The sequence below is a fragment of the Microcaecilia unicolor genome, chromosome 1, assembly GCF_901765095.1.
Source record: "Microcaecilia unicolor chromosome 1, aMicUni1.1, whole genome shotgun sequence".
In the NCBI taxonomy this organism is placed as follows: Eukaryota; Metazoa; Chordata; class Amphibia; order Gymnophiona; family Siphonopidae; genus Microcaecilia; species Microcaecilia unicolor.
The window spans coordinates 453,039,096-453,065,444 of NC_044031.1; the positions used below are offsets into that span (position 1 = coordinate 453,039,096).

At 41.9% G+C, this 26,349-nt stretch overlaps 1 protein-coding gene across 1 annotated transcript in view; it reads right to left on the minus strand.

The window, feature by feature from the left end:
- The window catches only part of YES1 (YES proto-oncogene 1, Src family tyrosine kinase), a 139,775-nt gene that overhangs the window by 68,500 nt on the left and 44,926 nt on the right, over positions 1 to 26,349 (minus strand). The window lies entirely within an intron of this gene.

The following is a 26,349-nucleotide window of genomic DNA, read 5'->3' on the forward strand; positions in this document are numbered from 1 at the left end:
CCTTTTGTTTATTTTCCGCAGCTAGTAGGCTGAGTTTTGACAGGTGCCTTATTCCTGCATCTTAATGTTTAAAGACCCAGAGTCCAGAACTTCCTGACTGCTTTCATGATACATGAGACCAACAACCAGGATGTTCCAAGTCCACAAGTCTTGATAATTCTCACCATACCTTAAGTATGCAGTACCTTTTCTCTGTCTCCATAGTTTTGAACCACAGCAAAATCATGAAAATCACATTTGCCACAGTTTAAAACATTTCCAGATCAGTAGCCCAACAGAAAGCCACCACTACTAGTACAGATTAGTATTTTAGATTCAAAAATTCTACAAATGGATACATAAAGATTACATCATTGTCCATTTATTACACTAGCACAGTGGTTCTCAATCAGTGTGTCCACAACAGGTGAGAGGTGTGTCACAAAATTTGGTGAACAGCAAGCCTGGGTTTCCTTTACAACCATCAATGCCTACAAGCTGGGAAGACCAGCAAACTTGAGAGCAAGGTTCTTGAAATCCCCATAATTGGTCCCTATTTCTGCTTCCCCATGACCCCCCCCCCCCCCCCCATAATAATTTCTGCTACCAGCTCCAACTGAAAATGTTACAGGGCTGTTGACTGTTTGCTATATAGTTTTTGAGTAGCATATTTACAGGTTTCTGATGGATTTTGTTGTTGTTACTGAGATGACACCAGAATTTTAATATATTTTTTATTTTGTTGTATAACAAGTGAGAAATCTGAGACCGATGCGTTGCATATAGTTTTTTTGATATGGAATGGGCAAATTCATACCATACTTACAGTTAAACAATGAAATATTTAGGGATGCTTTGTTCAGATGTGAATTATAATGTCTGGTGTGTCACATACATGAATGTTTTTGGTCAGGTGTGTTAAAACAGAAGAAAGGTTGAGAACCACTGCACTAGGAGGACTATACATGTGAAAAAATATATACATCTGTAAATAGTCACTATTTGCCTAGGCTGGCTGCCCACAGTAGCTCACAGCTCAATACTTATCTCAGGCTTCTCATAATTAAAGATCATTTGCACAAAAGGCAACAAAAATCACTAATACTTTTTGTGAATAGCTGGAGAGGAAGAACCACAACACCAAACACTGCCAAGTGAAACAAATAAATTGACATGTGATCACAAAGACTGTGCATTGTAAGAGAGCCCAAAGTTACAAGTTCTGTTGGTAGTCAGTCAGTGAAAAGAAAATTAAGCCCCCAAACAATGCAAGTAGAAATAATTAGATAGCAGTAACAAGCACTTTGGAACTAATATAATGTTATCATGCATTACAATGTTGGAAGACAAAGAATGGCAAGCTCAAGGATAAGACATTAATTAGAAGCTTTATTTTTAAAACATCCAATTTTAATGTATGCTGCTGTTTTCATTTGGTTAGTGAAAACAACCTTTACGCAACTCTGGAGCTTAACAGACCATTTTCCATGTATATTATTCAGTACCATTCAAAAGATCTCTAATTTCACTCTAGTCTCCCTATTAGGTGCTTTCCAATGTTTGTATATATTAGCTTGACCAGGCATGACAAAATGAACTTTGAAACTGAGGAATCAATCCCATGGGACAGAATATGCAGCTTACAGCTGAAGTACCTCACACACTCCTATGACTGAACATCAGGTTAGATATTTCCAACTCATCAACCACACAGTAGCTTTGTTAGGATTTACACTTAAAGTTCTACTATAATCAGTGAACTTCAACCTATGCTTTGAGTTCAATAACTAAAATCACAGAAGTCACCAGAGTCCAAAGCAATTCTCCTTCATACCCCTTGTTTCATGCCTTGGGTAATTTAATAGAGTACAGTTAGGCGCACTTAGTTATCAGCGCACATAAAATCTGGGCATGCCCCCAGGAACGTCACTAACCACGCCCCCAAACAGTTATGTGCAATAGGATTTACACGCAATCCTTTATAGAAATGGATATGTACTTAGATCCTAATTATTGCCAATTAGTGCTAATTAACTCCTATTAGCAGCGTTGATTAGCTTGTTCAATTAAGTTGTGTACACTCTTTATAGAATCATGCTGTGTGTCTTTAATCAAAGTTGATTTTTCAGGTGCAATATGTAGAATTTGGCCATAAGCAAATAACCAGGTCTTCCAAAACAGTGCAGTCCCAAAACATCTTAAGCTCCTCAGGAAACTTATTCTAAAACCCTGGCACAGCAACAGAAAAACAAGAAATCCATGTTCATAGTAAGTAGAATTCTCTAGCAGATGGCATCATCAAATTATTAGAATTACTGGACTGTAAATTACAACAAGGTTGATAAAGCTGCAAAAGAGCCTTCAGATACTGAGGTCCCATATCATGAAGTGCTCTAAATACCAAACACAATTTAAAACAAACATGAAACTCAATCAGCAAGCAATGCAAGGCACAGAACAACGGGTAACATGATCTCACAGTTTCTGAAAATAATCAAATGGGACGCCATCTTCTGAATACATTATAATTTCCACAATACGTATACTGCTGCTCATCTATCAGGGAGGGGAAGAGCGCTCCTTGCTGTAGATCAGCATGACCTCGAATTCACAGCTTTCAGCATAAAGTACAGAAAGATGCAGCTCTCAGGCATTTCAAGTTTTGAGCCTTTAGCTATGCAGTTCATGGGTCATAACTCACCTGTCAGTGGTCAGAAAAGTGCAAATCAATTCATTCCCCTCTTGCAGCACCTGTACAGATTTTTTACTCTTTCAAAAAGTATAAAGACTAGAGAACACTCAATGAAGTTATTTGAAAATATTTTATAACAAACAGGAGGAAATATTTTTTCACAAAATAGTTACGCTCTGGAACTTCTTGTTGGAGGATGTGGTAACTGCAGTTGGTGTATCTGGGTTTAAAAAACGTATGGATAAGTTCCTTGAGAAAAAGTCCATTGTCCGCTATTAAGACAGACATGGGGGAGCCACTGCTTGACCTGGGATCGGTGACATGGAATGTTGCTACTATTTGGGTTTCTGCCAGGTACTTTGTGACCTGGCTTGGCCACTGTTGGAAACAGGATATTAGGCTAGATGGACTGTTGGTCTGACCCACTATGACTATTCTTAGGTTCTTATAACTCTGGCCTCTGGAAAAAAAAAATCCAAGCACCAAGGAGTGAACAGCAGCAACCAGTCAGCCAAGTTGGATATACCGATGCCCTCTAGTAGACCAAAGATTCACCCTTGCAAGGTTTTCTTAGAGACTAAGCCATCCGCATGCTGCTGGTGGAACCTCACAAGAACACCCTGTATTTTAATAGGAAAGTAAAAACTATCTGGCCGATATTCAATGCCCAGTCATTTAAGGTGACTGGCATTGAATACCCAGGAATTTTTTTGGCCAGCTTAAACTTAACCGGCCAAGTTAATATTCAGCACTGGCCAGTTAAGTTAACAGTGGCGAAAGATAGGACTGCTATTTAGGCAGTCCAATTTGGCTGCTAAACTCAGCCGAAGAACCAATTATTTGCAGATAGCCAGTTATATTGCATGATGTAGCCAGTTAGCCACTATGCGTTAATAGTCAGTAGAGATAACAGTCTATCTCGTGCTGAATACTGGCGCTTGGCTGGTTAAGTGCATATTTAACCAGCCAGGAGCCATTCCTGGCTGGTTAAATAGCACAGAATATCAGTCGGTGTATCTACAGTGGGGGAAATAAGTATTTGATCCCTTGCTGATTTTGTAAGTTTGCCCACTGACAAAGACATGAGCAGCCCATAATTGAAGGGTAGGTTATTGGTAACAGTGAGAGATAGCACATCACAAATTAAATCCGGAAAATCACATTGTGGAAAGTATATGAATTTATTTGCATTCTGCAGAGGGAAATAAGTATTTAATCCCTCTGGCAAACAAGACCTAATACTTGGTGGCAAAACCCTTGTTGGCAAGCACAGCGGTCAGACGTCTTCTGTAGTTGATGATGAGGTTTGCACACATGTCAGGAGGAATTTTGGTCCACTCCTCTTTGCAGATCATCTCTAAATCATTAAGAGTTCTGGGCTGTCGCTTGGCAACTCGCAGCTTCAGCTCCCTCCATAAGTTTTCAATGGGATTAAGGTCTGGTGACTGGCTAGGCCACTCCATGACCCTAATGTGCTTCTTCCTGAGCCACTCCTTTGTTGCCTTGGCTGTATGTTTTGGGTCATTGTCGTGCTGGAAGACCAGCCACGACCCATTTTTAAGGCCCTGGCGGAGGGAAGGAGGTTGTCACTCAGAATTGTACGGTACATGGCCCCATCCATTCTCCCATTGATGCGGTGAAGTAGTCCTGTGCCCTTAGCAGAGAAACACCCCCAAAACATAACATTTCCACCTCCATGCTTGACAGTGGGGACGGTGTTCTTTGGGTCATAGGCAGCATTTCTCTTCCTCCAAACACGGCGAGTTGAGTTCATGCCAAAGAGCTCAATTTTTGTCTCATCTGACCACAGCACCTTCTCCCAATCACTCTCGGCATCATCCAGGTGTTCACTGGCAAACTTCAGACGGGCCGTCACATGTGCCTTCCGGAGCAGGGGGACCTTGCGGGCACTGCAGGATTGCAATCCGTTATGTCGTAATGTGTTACCAATGGTTTTCGTGGTGACAGTGGTCCCAGCTGCCTTGAGATCATTGACAAGTTCCCCCCTTGTAGTTGTAGGCTGATTTCTAACCTTCCTCATGATCAAGGATACCCCACGAGGTGAGATTTTGCGTGGAGCCCCAGATCTTTGTCGATTGACAGTCATTTTGTACTTCTTCCATTTTCTTACTATGGCACCAACAGTTGTCTCCTTCTCGCCCGAGCGTCTTACTGATGGTTTTGTAGCCCATTCCAGCCTTGTGCAGGTGTATGATCTTGTCCCTGACATCCTTAGACAGCTCCTTGCTCTTGGCCATTTTGTAGAGGTTAGAGTCTGACTGATTCACTGAGTCTGTGGACAGGTGTCTTTCATACAGGTGACCATTGCCGACAGCTGTCTGTCATGCAGGTAACGAGTTGATTTGGAGCATCTACCTGGTCTGTAGGGGCCAGATCTCTTACTGGTTGGTGGGGGATCAAATACTTATTTCCCTCTGCAGAATGCAAATAAATTCATATACTTTCCACAATGTGATTTTCCGGATTTAATTTGTGATGTGCTATCTCTCACTGTTACCAATAACCTACCCTTCAATTATGGGCTGCTCATGTCTTTGTCAGTGGGCAAACTTACAAAATCAGCAAGGGATCAAATACTTATTTCCCCCACTGTATATAATCTGAATCCCTTTTGTTGCGTACTGCTTAAATCACTTAAAAAATGGAGGAGCAGCCTACATTTTGTGCATGCATTCTGATCCATTTACTCCTTACTTTTAAGCGATATTGAAGGTTCAATCCTAAAACCTCAGCTCCTGAAGGAATACAGCCATCTGCATCATAACAAACGTGTCACACCTTGAAGCAAAGAGATCAATATACAGTGCAATCCGCTTAAGTGTAAGGGTCTGGGACCAAAGAAATACATGCAGTTAACCGGAGCATGCACTTAACCGCTGTGACCCAAAGAAGCTTGAAATCTGAAACACATGTACTGTTTATTATACATCAGTATACAGTCTCCGTTAACTGACGTTAGGCTTACTTGAAGTAATCAGTCATAGTCCTCTGCACACTACTGTGTCTGTGAGTTCCAAAACTGTCATACCACTGACATCCAGTGGCCTCCAGATAGGCCCGCACGGTGTTCAGACTCTCCAGCACTCTTGCAAAAGTGACAGGAGGAGGTTGTTGAATTTTGTCAGCATTTGCCTCGCTGCTCATTTCATCATCTGTTTCATCATCAGCCGTTGCCTGCATGTAGGCGCATATCTCGAAATCAGTGCTGTCGGCAGCTGTCTGTAGATCGTAATCAACAGCTACGTAGTGATGAAACTCCTCTTTAGTAACACCAGCTGGGATGTCAATAGCCTGTTCATCTGACGTGTTTGCAACAGCTGCATCTGTTTCGTCCCTCTCTACATCCTTAACAAACCTTGCCCGCTTGTAGCAGTTCACAATGGTTGCCTGTGTAACATGATTCCAGGCTTCTTTCTGCAAATGTAGGGAATCCAACAGTGATAGATTACGAGCCAGTTCAACAGCACGTTTATCCTTGCCAGTCTGGTCATCCATAACGTTCATCAGACGACGTAGCACAAGAGTCCGATGTTTTTTGAAATCGCCCGTTTCCGTTGTGGATTTGTATAGTTTTGCCAGTCTTCCAGAAGCTGATCTTTCTGCTTTAAGGTACGTGAAATTTGACTGGGATTGACCCCATATTCTTTAGCAATAGATGCTTGACTTTGTTTTCTAATTTTTTAAAAACTTCTATTTGTTCAGCCAGTGTTAAAGTCTTACAGTTGCGCAACGACGATGAGTACACTCTAACAACTTTCTTTCACTTATTCTAACAAATTAACTCTCATTGGTTATCGCCTGTGGCAGGTAACCAATGAGATTTCAAATTTATCGCCTCTTTGTCATGTGCCAATCGGCTTCAATATTCCATGCATGCGCTTATGCGGAGTCTTTCCTGCAGAGAAGCGGTCTTAAACCATGCATATAAGCGAATCTTACACTTATCAAAGGTGTGCTAAACCGAAGTTTGTTCCCATAGAAATTGATGGTGCCAAAAACGGGACCGAACTACGGCATGCAGTTAAACAGAGCATGCGCTTATCCGACTTGCACTTAAACGGAGTGCACTGTATCTGAACAAAGTTTATGATTCATAGACTTGACAAATATCTTAGTATTTAATAAGCAAGCTGAATGATTGCAGAAAATAGTTTGAAACCCTGATAAAAAGCATACTCCAAAAAAAGAGCTGAAAGTCTCAAAACAAGCTTCTTTTTACACAACATTCCTCAGATTTAAGAATAGCAAAATTGAATACTTGTAAAAACTGCACTCCACAGACAGCTGGGTAAGTCAGCCATATGTGGATGACATCAACTGACTGTGCTGGGATGGGGTAGCTCTATCAGAGCTCAAAATGCTAGAAAATGTTTTTAATGTGCATCAGATTTCCTGTGCATCATCACCCTGTGGTGGCAACTTCACATTCAGTCCATATCTTATTATCAACTCTCTGAGGCAGATGCAATAAACTGCTATGTTTTAGCGTACCAGTTTACTCAAGAGTTTCCCATATTAATTTCACTCACAACGCAGAAAAACTTCTAGGGTTAAGAAAATTTGAGGTACAAACATTGCACTAAAAAGACAGCATTGTGGGCATGCAGGTCACATGCAAATGGCTAAATAGTAAACTGCTTCAGATGTAACAAAAACTGAAATGAAAGCAGTTTTTCACTCTTCCCTTAAATGTTGAATCTTTACACTATCCCAAGTGGAGTAAAAGATGTGGCTCGGGAATAAAGGGATCATCTGAGGTGAGGTGAAGTGCAATATATCAGTTCAGATGACCCAAGATCCCTGGTGGCCCAAGTATCCCCTGGATCCCAACTTTCCCACCCTGAAGGTCTCCTTGGGGCCCAAATGGTTCCCTTGTGCCTTCCACCTCTGCCTCTAACACCACAAAAAAGTACCCTGGGGGCTCAAGTGGACTCCATGATACCTTCGCCAGAACTTTGACCTCCTCTTCTGAGTTGAGTGGCAGAAACGATGCCCACTTGCTCTGCCTCTACGCCACCTTCTTGGAAACTGGTATGCCTAACCCTATACAGCACATCAGATCACACGGCATGGCATATAAGGAAATCACTGACTTATTTGGCAGACTCCATGATTGGTGGTTACAGTCAGCCTGCCAAATAAGGGAGAATCTTCCAAAAAGAGAGACAATGCTTATTTGTAGGATAAGAAGCATAAAACGTATTATACCGTTTTGAAATCTTGCCAGGTACTTGCAACCTGGATTGGCCACTGTTGGAAACAGGATGTTGGGCTTGATGGACCTCCAGCCTGTCCCAGTATGGCAATACTTGTGTACTATTTCCTTATTTACCAGGCTAACCCAGTGTGGTGTTTTGTGGGGTCAAGGGAGAAGGGTGGTCAGAGGCCAAGGCCCATTTAGTTACCAAGGGATTTTACAGGGTGCGGATAAGTTGGGGAGTGTGGGTATGTTGTTTTTTTTTTAATATATCCCTTCCTGTCACGCTCTCACAGAAGAGAAATATTATTCACAATACAGCAAAGAACTGTATGTTACTGCAGCACTGTTTGCTTCTCCTTATAGCATAGTTTAAAACACAGCAATAATTTGCACGCCATTAGTTTACTGAATCAGGGGTAAAAATGTTAGCATGTGTTAGAATGCTGTGCTGGGGCTTGGCACAGGGCACCAAAGCAGTGATTTATCCTGCTGTGAACAGAGTACACCCCTTACAGAGAAGCAATTTTGCTTTCTTTCTTGACAAGTAGAATGAATTAGTTACACAAGTGGATTCTCCTTAGCTCAGGGTTAGTTTAATATGTGTTCACCACTGGAGATACAAAAAAAACATGTTGCAAAAAAAAAAAAAGAAAAAAAAAAAAAGAGGGATTACTAAAGGGAGAACCATGTTAAAATCGGCAGTTTTGAAGCACCCAAAATCTCTAGATTTCAAATAGCTGATGTCATCTAAGCAAAAAGATTTCTTTTTTCTTTTAATGCTGATTGTTGTACTGCACTGTCTGTGGCCTGGATTGTGCTTTAAGAACAATGCTAAGTAGAACATAAACAGCTCTGCAGAGGTCTGATCATGGGCGTAGCCAGACCTCATGGTGGGAGGGGGCCAGAGCCCGAGGTGGGGGGGCACATTTTGGTCTGTCGCCTCGCCGCTCTCCACCCACTGCCGCAGGAAATACCTTGGCAGGCGGGAGTCCCCCGCCAGCTGAAGCATTGTCCAGCACCAGTCTCCAGCGCTGCCGCATTGCCTGCCCTGCTCTGTCTTCCCCTCACATCTGGCATGCTCCTGGAAACATTTCACTAAAAGGAGCACGCAAGACGTGAAGGGAAGACAGAGCAGAGCAGGAAACATGGCAGAGTTGGAGACCAGAAATGGACAACGCTTTAACTGGCAGTGGTTGGGGACCCCACCAGCAAAACAAGGGCCCAGAGGAAATTAGAGGGGCCCTAGCCCCCGTGGCCCCATGAAGCTATGCCATTGGTCTGGATACAAGATTTGCCCTACATGGGTTATAGCTGCAGACACTGCCTTAATCTGATGCACTTTTACTTTGTCTTACAGTCACTCCAGGTTGCTAGTAGCAATACTGGATGCAGTGCATTAACCAGTTACATACAGTTCTTTTAGTTACAGCTAACCTCAACCAATTTGGATCGTGTGAAATAAAGAATTGTACAGATTTACTATCTCTGTATTTTAGATGAAACGTGAAGGCTCATTCGCAACCTTGGTAAGGAGTAGCCTTTTCTTCTGGATGAGGATGAGAAAGAATAGTTAAATTTGTTGACAAATGAAAAGAATGATACCACACACAGAATTTTAAAAAATTCAGGACGTGTTCTAAGCGCAACTTTTTGGAAAAGAAATGCATATTAAGTTGGGTGAGACACAAGACCCTGAAGCTCACAGAGTTCTCCTGAGTTGTTTTCTATCAAAAGAGAGAACTTCCCTAGGAAAACACTTCAAAGATGATGCTGCTGCTTAAATGATGGCTTTCCCAACTGTGTTAAAAACAAGACAAAGTCCCATGGAGCCTGTGGCTTTGGAAAATGTGTTTTAGTACATAAAAGGCCTCTCAAAACTTGCAATGAAAGAGTGTTTTGCAACCGAAGCCTCATTGATTGTTTCACAGTAAACCTGAAATAGAACTAAGGGGCACATTAACTGAGAAAGTGTGCAGAACTTGCTGGGAAAGGTGAAAAAGTTAGTGAAATAATTTCATCACTGAATAGGTAAAGGCATAGGAGTCAACTTTTCAAAATGATTGGGGGTGCTAAACCCAACAGAAATTACTGCTCCATGGACACACTCATGAAGTCTGCTCAACATTGGGGGGTGCTCAAGCACATACACAGCATCAGAGAGCTGGCTCCTAAAGTAAAGGTGTTTTGGTAGCTGTAAAGTACACAAAAGAAATAATCTCCATTTAAAATAAGTTCTTATAGTTCAAAGTTTTCTTGCTGATGCCAAATCTGTTGATATGAGAAGGCAATTTGGGAGACATTATGCTGTGCTCATTATCCATGCTGCCAAAGCCAAACTCAGTAGACTGGATGAAGTAGTGTTTCTGGGTTTGTTTGAGCAATAAGGTTGTAGAATATTCCCTGAATTTCAGCTCCTTCAGGAGTGAAAACCATTACCTGTCCTGGCCAATGAGAACTATTAAAATCATTTAGTTGTTGTATTCTGAGTTTCTATAGACAAAGAGTAAGAAAACAGCCTTTGTAAGTCAGGCCCTAAAGTAAAGAACCTGCAAGATACTTGGGGGGGGGGGGGGGGGGGGAGGGGGGGGAGGGACTATGAGAAAGGTCTCAACAACCTACTCCTAAATTAATAGGATGACCCCTAATTTCAAGCAAAGATTCATCAAGGCTTAGGGTAATGCATCATAGGATATTCTGTATGGGGATTTTTTTTGTTTTGTTTTTGCTGGAATCTCAGAGCAGAAAACTTTTATTCCTAGGGAACTCTGCACAACTACACAATGCAGAATTGTGTAGAATTCTGTACAGGTACCAATGTTAGCTCTTCTGTATTCCTACTTTCTCCCCCACTGAGACTGGAGTGGAAAGGAGATGTTGGTGAACAACTGCACGTAGGACCACGTTCTCCTCCTCTACTAGCCTAGGCCCTAATGTACAGTTATTTGCCATGTCCCGTTACCACAGCGACCAGGGCAAAAAGCATAAATAGCGCACATGGGGAGGGGGGGCAGCAGAAACAAGCTGCGGACCTACAGTGGAGGTGGGAGGTTGCTTCAGCAAGTACAGTGGGAAGGGAACAGGAATGGATGGAGAAAGCTGGGGGTTGTGTATCATGGATATAGCGGTTGCTCACGAAAGCTGAAGGTACTGAGGGTAGTGGTCATTGCAGCTAGCTGGAGGAAATGTAGCACAGGGATAAGGGAGCACTAGAGCAAACTAGATCTGTGACTCAGGGAAAGGGAGAGAAGACTAAAGGCAAGGTGGGAGTATGTGCTAGGGTATATGTTTGAGGGGTAAGGAGTAAGTGCATTGGTGCAGGAACCTTAGAGACACATGATTGGGAATTTTGCTGAGAGAGAGAGTGTGAGTGTACTGGCACTGGTGCAAGAGAGTTGAGAGGGTAGAGCACTGAAACGTGTGTAAAGAAGGGGGGATGGTGGTTAACAAGTCTTATGAGGTGGTAATTAAAAAAAAATTACAAATAAAGCTTGCCGAATTTTAAAGTAAAATATTGTGCCAAAACTGTGATTTTTTTATTGCACAGTATTCTTCCAGGAATTAGTTTGATGTATAGGCTGGATGCAAATACAGCTACCAGGAAGCTCTCCATTCTTTGAAGAGGATGGTTTAAGATGGCATTGTTCAGGAATCATTCACGAGGCTGTACAGAGGCAGAAAGTTTCATTTTAGCTTTGAAATTTTCAGTTTTGATGGGTTTTCTTGTTTCATATATTTGGTTTAATAAAAACCTTTTTATGCACATTTAGAACTTATTAATCCAGGCAAATTGACTGTATGCAAATACATAGGTTATAATGTAGTGAATAAAAAAAAAACAATTTAAGACCTAACTGACTGCATACCAGTGATTCATATTCTGTTCAATCAATTGATTCTGGTCTCCTGATATATTAATTGCTTTCAAAAAGTCATCCTTGGTCACCACTATCCTAGATTACGAACTTCTCCTGACCAAAGAACAAGGAACCTGTTCCTCCCCTGTGTTCAGATTTAGTACATTGCCACTTGGATATCAGAACACAGCCTTCCCTTGGAGAGGTAATGCAAATGTATTTCAACAGTATTAGTTTAAGATGATTTATTTTAAGTTGATTTATGTGAAGTTGCTTTTTCCTTTACGGACCATAACCTTAAGGAAGTCTTCAGTTGAGAAGTGCTCTCCCACCCAGGCTGGGTACATCATACGACACCTTGATAAGACTGATCAAATAGAAGCCTTTCCAAAAGACTGGACTGAACAGTCCATTCACAGAATGAGCAATGGATTTTCAAAAATAAAGGATGTATGGCTTGATTCAATTGCTATTTCAACTTACACCGAGTTCTTCTCATGTAAAAGACAAGTGGATAGAACTACATACACTATCAATGCCATACGACCAAGGATTTTCTTGTAAATCTTTGCCATGATATTGTGGCAATGGTGATCATCTTGATGGAACCTAGCAGCACCCTCTTTCTGCTACACCATAAGGTGGCTTTTATTTCTTATGTTTTCAGATGAGCTTCTATGAAAGATAATTCCCTGGTCAGAATAAGGTGGGGTTTCTGATAATTTACTAGAAGGTCCAAGTCTGTAGAAGGTGAATAACAACTTAAGTGGCAACACAGAATGTCTAGTTTGGTATGTGCAGCTATTAGCCAGTTGTCAAGATATGGAACAACCTGTATCTTCTGTGTTCAAAAATAAGAACATAAGAATAGCCATATTGGGTCAGACCAATAGTCCATCTAGCCCAGTATCCTGGCCAATCCAGGTCACAAGTACTTGGCAGAAACCCAAGTAGCAACATTCCATGCCACCAATCCCAGGGCAAGCAGTAGCTTCTCCATGTCTATCTCAATAGCAGACTATGGATTTTTCCTCCAGGAACTTGTGCAAACCTTTTTTATTAAACCCAGATATGCTAACTGCTGTTACCACATCCTCTGGCAATGAATTCCAGAGCTTAACTATTTACGGAGTGAAAAAATATTTCTCCTATTTGTTTTAAAAGTGTTTCCATGTAACTTCATTGCGTGTCCTCTAGTCTTTATACTTTTTGACAGAGTAGAAGATGGATTCAATTTTACCTGTTCTACACCACTCAGGACTTTGTAGACCTCAAATCATATCTTCCTTCAGTTGTTTCTTTCCCAAGCTGAAGAACCCTAACCTCTTTAGCCTTTCCAATCCCTTTATCATTTTGGTTGCTCTTCTTTGAACTTTTTCTAATTCTGATATCTCTTTTTGAGACACGGCAACCAGAATTGAACAGAATACTCAAGGTGAGGTTGCAACATGGAGCAATACAGTGGCATTATAGTTTTCATGGTCTTATTTACCATCACTTTCCCAGTAATTCCCAGCATCCTGTTTGCTTTTTTTGGCCGCCGCTGCATACTGGGCAGAAGATTTCAGTGTACTGTCTACAATGAGGCCTAGATCTTTAGAGTGCTAACTCCTAAGGTGGACCCTAGCATCAGGTAACTATGATTTGGATTATTCTTCCCAATGTGCATCACTTTGCATTAGTCCACATTAAATTTTACCTGCAATTTGGATACTCTGTCTTCCAATTTCCAAAGGTCTTCCAGCAATTTTTCTAAGTCCACATGTTCAACAACCTTGAATAGTTTTGTGTCTTTTGCAAATGTAATCATCTCACTTTGTTCCGATTTCCAGATCATTTATAAATATGTTAAATAGCATTGATCCCAGTACAGATACCTGCGGCACTCCACTGTTCACCCTTCTCCAATGAAAAAAATGGCCATTTATCCTTACCCTCTGTTTTCTGTCCATTAACCAACCAAATCCATAACAGAACATCGCCTCCCATGACTCTGATATCAAAATTTTCTCATGAGAAACTTTGTCAAAAGCTTTCTGAAGATCTAGATAAAGGTGAGCCGGTTGATGTAGGAGTAGTCTAGTGGTTACTGCAGCAGATTTTGATCCTAGGGAACTGGGTTCAATTCCCATTGCAGCTCCTTGTGACTCTGGGCAAGTCACTTAACCCTCCATTGCCCCAGGTACAAATAAAGTACCTGTATATAATATGTAAACTGCTTTGAATATAGTTGCAAAAAAACACAGAAAGGCAGTATATCAAGTCCCATTCCCTAGTTTATCAACACATTTATTCATGCATTCAAAGAAATGAAGCAACTTGGTGAGACAAGACCTCCCTTGGCTGAATCCATGTTGATTCTGTCCCATGAAATCATGTTTGTCTATGTGTTCCATAACTTTATTCTTTATAACAGTTTCCACTATTTTTCCCAGCACTGAAGTCAGGCTTACTGCTCTGTAATTTTCCGGACCACCCCAGAACCCTTTTTAAAAATCAAATTTACTTTGGCCACCCTTCAGGTACTACAGAATTATACTGACAGGTTACAGATCACTAACAGCAGATCATCAGCTTCATGTTTGAGTTCTTGAAGTACCCTAGGGTGCATGCCATCTGGTCCAGGCGATTTACTCTCTTTAATTTGTCGATTTGGCTCAATATGTCTTCTACGTTCACCGTGATTTCTTTCAGTTCCTCCACATTGTCACTCTTGAAAACCACTTTTGGTACAGGTAGATCTCGTATCTTCTTTGGTAAAGACTGAAGCAAAGAATTCATTCAGTCTCTCCGCTGTGGCTTTGCCCCTTTTACTTCTTCATGGTCCCACGGATTTCCTCACAGGCTTTTTGCTTCTGATATACCTGAAAAAGTTATTCTGAGTTTTTGCCTCTGCCATCAAGTTTTTCTCTTCATATTCTATTTAGCCTTCTTTATCAGTGCTTTGCATCTAACTTGACAGTGCTTATGTTGATTCTTATTTTCTTCATTCAAGTCCTTTTTGTATTCTTTGAAGAATGCTTTTTTGGCTCTAATAGCCTTTCACTTCACTTTTTAACCATGCTGGCTGCAGGGGCGTAGCAAGTCAGACACCCAATTTTGGGTGGACCTGGGCCCAAGGTGGGTGGGCATAAGAATCCCACTACCACCCCCACCCCACAGGCAATTCACTCTCCCTCTCCCACCTGCCATACAGTCTCTCAAACCCACTTCTCCACCATGCACCGGCCTCAAAGCCTTTCCATTTCCACAAAGGAAGGAGAACATCAAAGGCTTGTGGAGCCAGTGTGAACAGTGTGTAGCAGTCACTGCTCTCTGCTGGCAAAGATCTGCTATTTAAAAAGTACTCGAGAGAGAGTTATTGGGAGTTTTCAGCTGGCGGAGCTTGGGGATCCCGCCAGCCATATCATAGGTGTGCTGCTACTGGGTGGGCTTGAGTACAAAGTGGGTGGGCCTGGGCCCACCTGTGACTACTCCACTGTTTGGCTGTTATTTGCTCTTCTTTCCACCTTTGTAAATATGTAGAATACAAAAGAGCAAATAGCCTGACTAGTACCCTGGCACACCCCTCCGCCATCTCAAAACTGCACCGCAAGGCAATGGGCTCACCTGCAAGCTGCTATAATTACCAAAGACTTGATATTATTATTAAAAAAAAAAAAAAAACACAACCTCAGAGCTGCAGCCAGGTCAAACAGTAGCAGGTTGTGCAGATGGCAGGTATTTGCTACTATGAAACAATATATTTAAAGAAGCTTTGGTGAATGGGTGTGGGCTTATTTTTGAGGCCTACTGAAGACAGGTAAGGATAACTAGCAGTTTATATTTAGTTTCAGAAAGGAACTGTTGAGATTCCAGAGGTCTAGGATAGGATGCTGCACCAAGACATCGGCATAGAGCAGTGGTTCCTAAACCTGGTCCTGGAGGCACCTCAGCCAGTCAGGTTTTCAGGATATCCACAATGAATATTCATGAAATATATTTGCATGAACTGCATCCACTGTATGCAGATCTCTCTCATGAATATTCATTGTGGATATCCTGAAAACCTGACTGGCTGAGGTGCCTCCAGGACCAGGTTTGGGAACCACTGGAATAGCATTTTGGTGTCAAGCTCAGCGTGGAATGCTTGGACTGAAATGCTTATCTACCTTTGCATTGAAGGTTCAGTGCTAATGCTCTGGAACAAGTTCAGCACTGACTAATTTCCCACAGCGTTAACTCCATTTTTTGGCATTCTTCCAAAGAACCTTTGAGATGCCATTGAGCCTTAATGCTCCCTGGCTACAAACAAATTAGAAAAGCCATTGTGTATGTAGACCAGTTCATATTCCCTAGAGCAGGACCAAGTTGGAATTTGTGATGTCACCTGTTTTTTTGTCTTGCTAGACATGCATGCTGCTAGTTTTTAGCCCCATTCTCGCATTGTTTTAATAGTTTTTTTTTTTTGTTATGAGTGTGCTTGAGACAGAGCAGGCAGATCTCATGGCTGTCTTTTGTATTTATTTTGCTAGGGAAAATACCTTTTAAAAACTTTGACATACTGATACGCAAGAGAGTCTAGACAAACTCATGAGTGTGAAAATGTGGTCTTATCTGCTAAATTCAACCAATCAAAACCTTGGCACCACAGCTGAAAATAAAGGGCTAATAAACAGTGCTGTGAAAAAGTAGCACCATAAAAACATATGGCCTAGTAAAAAGAATAAAGTAAGGAACCATATGGTTCTACCTTTGGTAGAAGATAGTAAAACACATTGCTTCTTTAATGTAAAGACAAAAATAGAAAAACTTTCTAATGAATATTCGGCGGTGGAATTGTTTGGTACTGTGAAGGACAAAAAAATCTGTGGTTCTCAAACCTGTCCTGGGGGACCATGAGCCAGTCAGATTTTCAGAATCTCTACAATGAATCATGTGAGATAGACATGCATGTCTACTACATCCATTATATACAAATCTCACTCTCTCATGTCTAGGGTTACCATATATGCTCCCACCAAAAAGAGGACATGCCCCGCCCAGCCACACCGTATCCCCCCCCCCCCATCACACACCCTTAAGGGTGTCCTATCCTCCCCTCCCCTTCCCGCCCTGGTGGTCTAGTGACCTGTTCGGGGCAGGAAACAGCCCCCTCTTTCCTGCCCCCAGTGCCTGCATGCTGTTCCTGGCTGAATCCGGTCCTGGCGCCGATTCAAAATGGCCACCAAGAATTGAAGCGGCCTCACGAGACTTCAACTCTCGGTGGCCATTTTGAATCGGCGCCAGGACCGGAGTCAGCAAGGAACAGCATGCAGGCCAGGAGCTGGGGGCAGGAAAGAGGGGGCTCTTTCCTGCCCCAAAGAGGTCACTAGACCACCAGGGCAGTATAGTAAGGTAAGGGGAGTGGAGGATAGGACACCACTAGGTCCGCCCGCCAGCCAGCCTGCCCGTTTGTCTGGAAATCTGGACAACGGGCAGGCTGGCAAAACCTGCCCGATTTCCCGGCCATGTCCTCAAAAAGAGGACATGTCCGGGTAAAACTGGACATATGGTAACCCTACTCATGTCATACATATTCATTGTGGATATCCTGAAAACCCGAGTAGCTGGTGGTCCCCCAGGACAGGTTTAATAACCACAGATTTTGTGTCCTAAACAGTTCCATCGCCGAATATTCATTAAAAACATTAACACAAGAGACTTTAGATATAAAAAAAGGTTAAGTAATATATGTCTGGCACAGTTGAGAGCTAGCAGAGCTTAATCTGTTCGGTCCCCTGGGTCTCAGATGTAGTAAAGGGAGAGGGTGGAGCTGTTTAATTTTGATTAAGGTTACAAATTTCTTCCAAAACCATGTTTCTCAAGAAAAGAGAGAGTGTCTGTCATTGTGATGGTTACTAAACTGCCCGAGCAAATTTTTAATGTGGATTATAATGATACTGACTGCTACATTTGTGTGCAGCTTGCATTACTGAATTAAACCAAAAAGCAGCTGTGGTGTATGTGTTCTTAGATATTCCTAGTTCATTTGCATTTTCAGTTGCTGTTAGGAATTTTTTCTTTCAGTAATTGTTATAGCTAAGATGGAAAAGCACAGCTGAGTATCCAAATGCCAGAGCAGGTGCATGAAGAATTATTGAACATTAACATATACAACATTCCTTTCATTTCTGGATGGAAGAAGAGCTATGACCAGAATCAAACAGCACAGAATATTTTCAGAAGGGAATTTGCTCTCCAGTTTTGCTGTATAACTTCCTGATATGCTTCTCACTTTTGCATCATGTGACCTGCTAGACTGGATATCCTGAAAACCCGAGTAGCTGGTATTGGTGACAGTATTAGTAACCTAAACAGGCAGGTAAATCTGGTGATGAATGCGATCCTTTATATAAGGGGATTCCTCCCCCTTATTCCCCCACTATTATGGGTGCTAGTACCTGACATAGGAAACCTTACCAATATCAGTTTAGCTGTTAACATCTGTCAAAACAAAACTCTACTGTTAACACATGTGCATTTCTTTTGCAAGCTTTTGAAAATCAGGTTTGTGCAAAAGCATTCAATATCTGTACTACCATTAATCCTAATCAGTAGTTACTGCATCTGTGCCAGTCAGTCACTACTAAATTGTGACTGCCAGTCATACAGAGCTGTGACGTGTTTTTTAAAAAAAATTTTGTGATGTGGAAAAATGCTCAGTACAGTTGAAGATGTGTGTTTTCTTATACTTGCATAAACTTCTAGGTGTAGGTCAATTTCTTTAATGGAAAAATGTTTTCCAAGTGTCCTGACATTCTTAGCAGAAAAGCTCATTGACAGAGAGCTGGATTCATAACTCTTAAATTACTTAGTGATACAACTTTATGCCAGTAATTGGAGTTGGATATTTTATTCATCATTTTCTGAAGTCTTAGTGTCACTGGTAACAGATGAGTTAATAAATTATAGAAGTTTTTCTCTACCAGTACCTCTTTTAGAGAAAATGTTATGAAAACAAGTCATTGAATTCTGAAATCCAGTAGCCCTCAGACTTCAGTTTCAAGATATCTAACAATGGGCTAGATTCTCACTGCAGTTCCTTTATACTAGAGAGTTACACGGGGACAGAAATTTTACCCTTCGCCACAAGAATTTAACCTGTCCCCACTCAGTCCCACAAGAATGTAATGGTACATTAAAAATTTCGGTCAGCTCTCTGTCTCTCTCTGGGTTCGAGCCACAGCACCGCAGGCAAGGAAGAAACAGAAGTTGGACCCTGGAACACTCTGGTGCGCACATGTAAGACTGGTCTCTGATTCACTGGCACTGTGTGCTAAGAGGTCGCACCATACATGCGCCAGTAGGTCAGGTGACATCTCATACTCATGCCTGTGTCAGAGTTGAGGTCTGCGCATCAGTTTGGGAGCTGACAGAATTACTAGTAACATAGTAAGTGACAGCAGATAAAATCCTGAACAGTCCATCCAGTCTTCCCGAAAGTCATACTCATTATCAATTCATGATTAAATCAACAATGAACATGATATCATATACTTGATTATGGTCTTTGGCATTTCTGAGACATAGACCAAAGAAGTCTGCCCGGCCCTATCCTTATGTTCCAACTGCTGTAGTTGCCACTGAAGCCCACTCCAGGCTATTCAGCTTCTCATTTGTGGGACACAGACCATAAAAGTCTGTCCAACACTGTCCTCATGTTCCAGCCACTAAAGTTTCTGTCTAAGACCTTTCCAGCCCATCCTAAACCAGACTGCCATATATGAGACACAGACTGTACAAGTCTGTCTTGTATCAGTCCTAGTTCATCACAGCCGGAGTTGCCATCTAAGCATCACTCCACACATCCACATATATGCAGCCATTTAAAATTAGGTTTTCATAACTTCCATTTTCAATTAGAGATCCTCTGTGTCTTTTTTGAATTCCATCACCATTTGTGTCTCTACCACCTCCTTAATGGAGACTTTCTATATCTGTGCTGTTAAAGCATGGAGGAGGAGGAAGAGGAGGAGACAGCACTCAAAGAACTTGGTACTCGATAGGTGAAAGGCTGGCACAAGTGCAGCATACATTTCCACAGGAACCCCCACAAGAATTGTTTTCATCCCCATAGGATCCCCGCAGAAACTGTTTTCATCCAACTGTTTGAATCCCCGCGGGAATCCCATGGGATTCCCAGGAACCCCGTTCCCGTGCATGTCTCTACTTTATACCCTGGGCAAGTCACTTAACCTTCCACTGTACAGGTAGAGAAACAGATTGTGAACCCACTAAGGACAAAGTGCCTGCATATAATAAATGTCAAACTGCTCTGGGTGTACCACAGAAAGGCTGTATATTAAGTCGATGATCCTTTACCCTTTTAAACAAGGTAATACTTACAAATTTAAAAAAAACAAACAAACAAAAAAACCCAACCAACCAACCCTATTTTTATTGGACTAATACATTTTTGACTACCTTTTGAAGTCAATACCTCCCTTCTTCCAACATCATATACAGGAGAGAGTGGTATACAATGAAAGACCATTTTATGCAAACCTTTCATGCATATTAATTTTGGTAATCCTGAAAACCCAACTGGCTACGTAAACCTCCAGGAGAGGTTTGAGCAACACTGCTAATAGAGTACTTTTTCTGAAGAATGGTTGGGCCCAAGACCTTTCTGGATAACGAAGTCCTGCCCCTCCTTCTGTGGCTAAGTTGGCCTAACTCTACTCATTCTGCTGCTGGCATCTCTCCCTCCTGTGCAATCCCTCTGGTTCAAATAGTTGATCTGCACTGAAGAGCAGCAGTAGGAGGAACAAGCAAGAGAAGGGCTTGTTAGAGCTCCGTTCTCCAGGTAATGGAAATTTCTAGGTAACGAATCTCCACATAATGACAGGTGCTCTCTTGCAGCAGCTTATTGCATTCCTTTTTGTCGCCATCCTCTGGACCGTTTCAAGTCTTAACATCTTTAGCAAGATACGGCTTCCAAAACTGTCCACACTTGGAGTACTGTGTAGTTTGGGAGGCCATATCATGCTAAGGATGTAAAAAGACTTGAAGCAGTTCAGAAGAAGGTGACAAAAATCGTATGGGGCTTGCGACAAAAGACATGTGAGAAGCGACTGAAAGACCTGAATATTGACAGGGGAGATATGATACAGACGTTTAAATACTTGAAAGGTATTAATATAAAAAAAATATTTTCCAGAAAAGGGAAAATAGTAAAACTAGATGATATGAATTGAGATTGAGGGATGGTAGACTTTGGAGTAATGTCAGGAAATTCTTTTTCATGGAGAGGGTGGCTGATGCCTGGAATGCCCTCTTAAGGGAGGTGGTGGACAAAAAAACGGTGAGTGAATTCAAAAAGGTGTGGGATGAGCACAGAGGGTCTCTAATTAGAAAATGAATGGTATAAAAAACAAAACATAAATGGTTGAATGTGTGTTTGCATGTCAAGTGATGCTTAGATGTTGACTCCAGCTGTGAAGAACTAAGGCCGGTGCTGGGCAAGCTTCTATGGTCTGGGTCCCATATATGGCAATCTGGTTTAGGATGGGCTGGAGATGGCTTTTCACGAGAAACTCCAGTAATTTGGATGCAAATGACAAGACTGATTTAGATAGGTTGGAGTAGGTTTCGACGACAACTTCAGTGGTTGGAACCTAAGGATAGGGCTGGGTGGACAATGATAAAGAGAGACAATGATCTAGTATTTTATATCACATTCATTGTTGCTTTAATTTAACCACCTCTGACTGCGCTGCCAAAGAAACAAAGACTGTACTCCTGTAGCAGGCAACGGTTACCACTTGAATCAAGGAACTAAGGTCCAGCCCCTCCCTTCAACCCTTTCTGCAGGAACTCAAGGATATCCGAAAGCCGAGCCCACCACAGGGAAAAGGAATGCTCCTCACACTAGCACTTGAAAACACACCAAACCAGAACATAGGTTGAGGATGTGGATCTCTTCTGGGCCTTGATGAGAGTGGAAACGATAGAAGTGGAAAACTCCCACCTCATTAAGTGTTTCCTTTCAAGGGCAAAACATAAGCCAAAAGGGAACTGGATCCTCTATTTCCACTAGACACAGGAGCCCCTTTCCCCCCTGAGAGTAGCTTCAGAGGCTCTGTCAGAAGATGGATCAAGTACACATACTAAGGACAGTGAGACCAGTCTGGTGTAACTAACTTAAAATGGATGCTGTGCTATCTTTCGTAGAACCCTGCTGGAGGCCATGGAGCAAGGCTATACAGAAGTTCCAGGGTGGGCCAAGATTGGACCAGCGAGTCGATGCTTGCTGAACAGGTCTTCCTCCTACAGCTGAAGAACTTTGCATTCTTAGAGTTCAGCCATGAAGTCATCAGAACAAAGCTTGGAAAACCAGGAGCTGAAATGCTAACAAGTTCAGTTCCTACTCCCCTGGGAAGAAGTATTTCCTCAAGTTACTTCTGAGTCTATCCCCTTTCACCTTCATCCTATGCCCCCTCGTTCCATAGCTTTCTTTCAATTGAAAGAGATTCGCCTCCTGTGTATTTATGCCACATAGGTATTTAAATGTCTATCAAATCTCTCCTCCCGCCTTTCTTCCGAAGTATACATATTGAGATTGTTAAGTCTGTCCCCGTACACTTTATAATGAAGACCACTGATCATTTTAGTAGCCACCCTCTGGACTGACCCTATCCTGTTTATATCTTTATGAAGGTGTAGTCTCCAGAACTGTACACAATATTTTAAATGAGGTCTCACCAGAATCTTATACTGGGGCATCATCACCTCCCTTTTCCTACTGGTCATTCCTCCCCCTATGCACCCAAGCATCCTTCTAGCTTTCATCATTACCTTTTCTACCTATTTTGACACCTTAAAAATCACATATGATCACACCTAAGGCCCACTCCTCTTTCTTGCACAAAAGTTCTTCACTCCCTAAACCATACCGTTCCATTGGGTTTTTGCAGCCCAAAAGCATGACCCTGCATTTTTTTTTTAGCATTAAATTTTAGCTAGCAAATTCCAGACCATTGCTCTATCTTCACTAAAGTCCTTCCTCATGTTATCCACACCATCAAGGGTGTCTACCCTATTGCAGATTTTGGTATCATCCACGAAGAGACAAACCTTACCAGACAGCTCTTCAGCCTCAAAATGAGCTCCATTTACCCTCCATCACCTTCCACTCAACCAGCTCCAAACCCAGTCAGTCACTTTAAGGCCCATACCAAGGGCACTCAGTTTATTTGTCATCTATGCGGAAGAACAGTGTCAAAGGCCTTGCTAAAATCTAAATGCATCACATCTAATGCTCTCCTTCAATCTAACTCTCAGTCCAGTTAAAGAAATTAATCAGATTTGTCTGGATTTCAAAACTTTACTATTCTCTATTTTAAAAGCGGTTCCATTAATTTACTTACACAGAAATCAGACTTATCAGTCTATGGTTCCTAACCTCTCCCTTACTTCTGCTTTTGTGGAAATGGATTACATCTGCTCTTCTCCAGTCCTCCAGGACCACTCTTGACTAGAACTGAGGAGGAGCCGCTAGAACTTCCCTAAGTTCCTTCAATACCCTCAGATGTATTGCTATCTGGCCCCATCCCTTTGTCCACTTTTAGTTTAGCCAGCTTCTCACGAACAAAGTCCTCTGAAAATTGTTCAGGGACTACCACCCCTCCATTCCTATTTGTGTTTGTCTTCTGTGGTCCTTCTCCCAGCCCTTCATCTGTGAACACAGAACAGACATATTTGTGAAGCAATTCTGCCCTATCTTTATCAGCTTCTACATATTCTTCCTCTTCACCTTTGAGGCTCACAATGCCACTTTTTCACTTCCTCCTAATGAATCTTATATCTCTATATCTAGAAAGAAAAGTCTTCTCCCCTCATTGTCTATTTATTTTTTCTTCCATTTGAATCTTCTCTTTCCTGACTACTCTACCTACTTATTTTCCAAATATTGTTGCCTGTCTTCCTCTTTCTGCAATCTCTTGCAGTTTATAAAAGCTAACCTTTTTCCTTACCTTTTTGGCTACTACTTTTGAGAACCGAAGCAGCTTCCTGTTTCTCATACTTTTATTTACTTTCTTCCAAAAAGGTCTGTTGCCCTTACAATAAATGCTTTCCAACTTCTTCCAGATATTCCCATCTAGAAAACAATTCCTTGAGATAATTCCTCATCAAACATCAACGAGGCATGCAAGCTCCTCCCAATGAAACAGCCATATCACTGGGGAAGTCCTTCTGGTGGGAGTTTTCCTGGCTTCAAGCTTTCTTCCTCTGATGAATCAGATCCAAGCACTCATTCTCCTAAGTCCCGAGGTGGCCTATGAGGGCCCTGAAGGTATAGGACCAGCACCAAGGCTCCCCGTGATCCTGTAGGGACAGTCAGATCCCCAGCTACAAACTCTCATATACCACACAAGGGTGGTGGTAGTCCCCTGTGGCAGTCTCCAACTCTGTTGGGGAAGAAGATAGGTCCTCCTGAAAGGAAAGGAACAGTGGCAAAATGGCCACTATACCCGTCACAACCATGGGACCTGTAGTAGTGGGAAGACCAGATAGACAGAACCAATTGGGAACCCCACACATCATAAATAGCCCGGTGCATGCTGGGCAAAGAAAATGGCAGCTATTCTGAGCTACTGTTCCCATCCTGAGAAGTGCTAGCTGGCAGGCAGGAATGCCTCACAAGCAGCAAGCACAGCTGTCACTTTCCCCTGTGGGTCCAACCTGGAATATGAACTAGGGACCTACTGGTCCTTGCAGACCCTCCCCCCTCCCCCGCTCCTAGAGTGCTTCACAGATGCTTTTGTCTTTATTCCTATGTTTGGGAGGTGAATAAAACTGTTTGGAGGGTGGGGGAGTAAAGCTAGTATGGGAAGGGACCCCCAGTAACCCAAATAATGCCTCATCAAGCTAAAGTCCATGGGCCAACAGCATAGCCCTTAAGTTCAACCATAGCAGTGCAGCCTATGGCTGCAATCTGGGGGAGCCAGGCCGAGTACCTACTGCTACAGTGCAGACAAACTTACCATCTGATGAAGGCAGAGAAATACTGGAGAGTTCCAGAGTGCACCAGCCTTTATACCGGTGATATCATTGGAAGAATTCAGTATCTCTACCTCCATCTGCTGGTTGGAAAGGGACAACCCACTTGTCTAGACTAGTATGATAAGGAAGTACTTTCATTTTTTATTCTCTTTCTCCTCTTATAGAATATGCTTTCCATTGTTTTTCACGTGACCTGAAATTTGGCAACAACTCAAAATGCTATTGTTTAAAAAGAAAATAGATATGCTAATCAAGTGCCTTGTAAGCCTTAGCCTGGTCTGCCAAGTGAGTAATGGGCCATTCTAGGGCAGTTCTAAAATCTTTAAGACATTACTTGGTGCCTTCATCAAGTCTATGATTTTTTTCTTCTCTATGATGGAAGATGGGTTTCCACTTAGTGTGGTTTATTTTTGTAAATGGCTTTCCAGCACCTCCAGTAGACATACAGTTGTTGTAATGATTCATTCTGCAGTTCTTAGAGGGTAATTATATAAGAATGCACATATTTAAGTAGAAGATGTGTACCCACTTTGGTGGTAGTTAATACATTTATACACAGATCTCACAAAAAATACCAATCGACGTAAAACTAGTATTTTGAAAGAACATGTACTTTGCAAGTAAGCATGCACAGGGTAAGAATTTGGGTGGAATGTGCAAGTTCAAGCATAGATTGTAAACTACTATCATTTATGTGTGCACGTGAAAAATACTGGTCCGGAGATTTACACCAGCTCTAGGGTTGGTATAAATGTCTGCACCTGCCACTTAAGTTAATATTATGAAGTGCCTTTTAAGGCACACATGTTAAGTCTATTTTATAAAGATAAAACAAGTTCCTAAGTAGGCACCCCTTATAAAATTACCTCCTTAGTGTCCGATATTCAAAACAATTTAAACGGCCAGGAGAGGCTCCTGAATGTTTAAAATCACCTGTCTAGGACAAACCGAACATTTTCAGTGGCACTTTAACAGACAGTGACACTGAAAATGCCTGGTTAGAGCCCAAGCCATAACCGGCTATTTTGGGGGTGTGCCAGGGGTACAGTCAGTACTTAGCCAGTTAAGAGCCAATATTCAGCCCTTAACCATCTAAGATAACCAAATAAATAGGACTGCATAAAATGGTTCTCAGATCTGCTGGTTCTTCATAGATGTCAAATATCGCACTTAAGTGGCTATGTTTTTGGCGGTTCTGTATACCTGAAAATTCAATGCCGGAGCCCAGACATGGCCCAGCACTGAATTTCCCGGTATATCACCATCAGCTGAATATCAGGCGCTTAATGTTTAAGTGTATGCAGTATACTTGTGTGTCTTGCAGAGATTATTAATTGATGAATGTAGGGATTGATGTTATTTGCATATTAAATTAGGTGGTATAACCACTGAATCATCTGTGGGGACTGAAAAGGATCTTTGAGTTTGGTTATCCCCAGGTTTTGATTTGGTGACACATAAGTGATAAGTGAACTTGTAGCAAGCTTTGTTGGTTGAGGGGCCTAAAATCATATTTATCTTTTCAGGCTATAAAAAAATGTGGTTGCTTCCTTTGTATTATCTATTCTTGGCTATTG